The sequence below is a fragment of the Xenopus tropicalis genome, chromosome 7 (genome assembly GCF_000004195.4).
Source record: "Xenopus tropicalis strain Nigerian chromosome 7, UCB_Xtro_10.0, whole genome shotgun sequence".
NCBI classification, from domain to species: Eukaryota; Metazoa; Chordata; class Amphibia; order Anura; family Pipidae; genus Xenopus; species Xenopus tropicalis.
Genome location: NC_030683.2, coordinates 94417906 through 94420930, shown reverse-complemented (window position 1 = coordinate 94420930; position 3025 = coordinate 94417906).

Sequence of the window (3025 nt, the reverse complement as noted above, 5' to 3'; positions counted from 1 at the left end):
CCCGCCTGTGTTCTTCTACAGATTTGTGTTGTGATTGTTTCGTTAGAGGGATTGGGCTTCAGGATATATAAGCTGCCCTTGAGATTTGCCATTTTCCCCAATTTTAAGCATTTCTGAGCAATCTGATCATTTGACCCTTGGGCCAAACACTCATTACAAGGACTAGAATAGGAGCTGTCTACATGAGGGCCACATCAATAAGCCAATACGGTTCCCAATCAGATGGGGAAAATCAAACCTGCCTGGACATGACTGTTTAGGCCAGATATCTGTTGTGGGGGGTAAATAAGATGCTAAATCTGTCTGAAGGACCAGAATCGGCAGCGTCAATCTGCCCGTGTATGGCCACCTTTAGGTAGAGCAAAAGGGATGTTTGGAGTAATGATCTTTTGCATTTCCCTGTTATGGGTCGAATCTGCCATGGTAGGACACTATGCTGGAAGACAAAATGCACATAAGCAATATTAAGCTTTTTCTAGCAGCTGCCTGAATACACGTGACTTCTGCAGGTAAAAACAATAGATTATCTGTGTCCTTACTTGACATTAATAGAGGCTCATAAATGCTTATAAGCTGATAAATATGTCAGAAAGCCTTAATACATTGCAGATTTTATAGGAACATGGGAGTCTCCTAAATCTAAGGAGTAAGCGTGTCCAAGCAAGTATGGTGGTGATGAAACTGTTACATAAGAACAGAAGTGCTGTGTAAGGTGTGCTCTAACCTATTCAGATATGGCGTAATGGAATTCTAGGCATGGAACTTCATGGTTAAAGACAGAAACTTCTTTTTGGCAACAGTGTGACATCTCCACATGGTAGTTGCAGAATGCACTATAAGCTGTAGAACTTGATGTGATGTACCAAATCAAAGGATTTGGATTGGAATTTGGCTGACTCTGCACTTTTTGCAGGGTTTAGCGGAATCCTGTGTGTTCAGCGCACTGAGTCAGAGCCCTCGTTGATATAAATGTCATTCTGTAGACAACTCTGCAACTATTTTTTGCTCAGATAATACAAATATCAGTATACAGATTCAGCTCAGTATTTGTTTATCTAAAAATGATAGATTTGGTGCATCCCTAATTTAGTTTAAGGGCTATGACACACGGTGCTACTTGTTGCAGCTACAAAATGCCAGAAAATACCCTGCCATAGACAAAACTTGGAATTGTTAAAACACACGTAGAGACAATTATCAGTATTGTGTCAGTATGTGTCATTGCCCTGAAGCATTTGCAAATAGAATGGGTGATGGGCACAGATGGAAACAGATGTTACGGTCAAGGCACAGCTACAGAATTCTCTATGCTGCCTCAACCCTGTTTATGATGGTGTGCCCTGGGGGTGAGTGCTGCACAGTATGCCATGGCAAGTTGTGGGCAGAGCCCAGGAATCCAGCAATTGGGTCACTGGCAAGTAACACCTAATTCATTTCCACTTGCACTTCCACTTTTCCTGCATATCTGAGTGCATGTTTATATGCTGACTCCCATTATCTACATGATCTCTGCTCTTTAGTCATGTGACTGCCATTATCTTTGTCCTTTAACCCCTCGACTGCTATTGCGGAACAATTACAGATAGCATGTATGTGTATTGCTGTTGCCTTTGTGAAATACTATGTATATTACTTTTTTTATCTGCAGATTTCTCACCCTGGGACCTCTGAATGAGAAGTGTAAAAATGACTTTCTCTAGCTCTTTGATAACACCTATGGGGCCTATTCAGTGTCTGCCTGGGGTGCCAGGGATCCATCATAAATCCTCAGGCCCCAGGCCCACTCTCCAAAATATTTTTAATTCCCTCGATCGCTTATTCTCCAAGTCACTTTTGCTTACACACTATAATCTACTACTATTCCATCTATTTCTCTTTGTTCTTATACAGGAATATAAGAGTGGTTAGGAGCAGGAGGGTTGAAAAAGACCAGGATCCATCAAGTTCAACCCTTCTAAGTGAACCCAGCACACACAACCTATACTGACCAATCTATACACTCACATACATAAACCATATATACCAACATCAATACTAACTGTAGATTTTAGTATCACAATAGCCTTGGGTATTCTTCTTGTTCAAGAACTCATCCAGGCCCCTCTTATCGGCATTAACAGAATCTGCCATTACAACATCACTAGGAAGGGCATTCCTCCAACCTCACTGCCCTCACTGTGAAAAACCACCTACGCTGCTTCAAATGAAAGTTCAGTTCCTCTAAAGCAGTGGTTCCCAACATGTGGGTCTGGACCCCTTTTGGGGGTCGCCTAAGATCATCGGAAAACACACATTTCCGATGGTCTTAGGAATAATTTCATGGTTGGGGGTCACCACAACATAGGAACTGTATTAAAGGGTCGTGGCATTAGGAAGGTTGACAACCACTGCTCTAAAGGGGTGACCTCTGGTGCGTTGATTGTTTTTATGGGAAAAAAAAAAGAACATCCCCCATCTGCCTATAATCCCCTCTAATGTACTTGTACAGAGTAATCATTTCCCCTCGCAAGCGCTTTTTTTCCAGAGAAAACAACCCCAACCATGATAGCCTGACCTCATAGTTGACGGGCCAGTAAAAAAGCTATAGCTGCCACTAACCATCAAAGACAAATCGTGCTGCTCTTTGCTTATTAGGGATTTTCATGTCATAATTAACAAAGCATGAAAGTCCAAGTTTAGCCTTTGATAAATATGCTCCAATATGTCTCTGAGGTAGAAAATCAGGTCAGGTACTAGTTTACCATTCAGCACCAAGGTGGCCATTCGTGTCTGGATTTTGCTAGTTTGAATTTGAGTGGAAATTTATGGGCATGAATGGCAGCTTATCAGTGCTGTTACCCCGTCATAGCTGTGAATGACCATATTGTGCGTATATGTGTGTGTATAGTTAAAATGCACAATACCCAACAGAACTTGTATACATATGCCCACATTATTAAGTGTATATATCCAAACACTGCTTTTTGCATAATGAAAGAAAATTTAGCTCTAAGCCACTTCCATTACACATTCATTAAAAGTGATA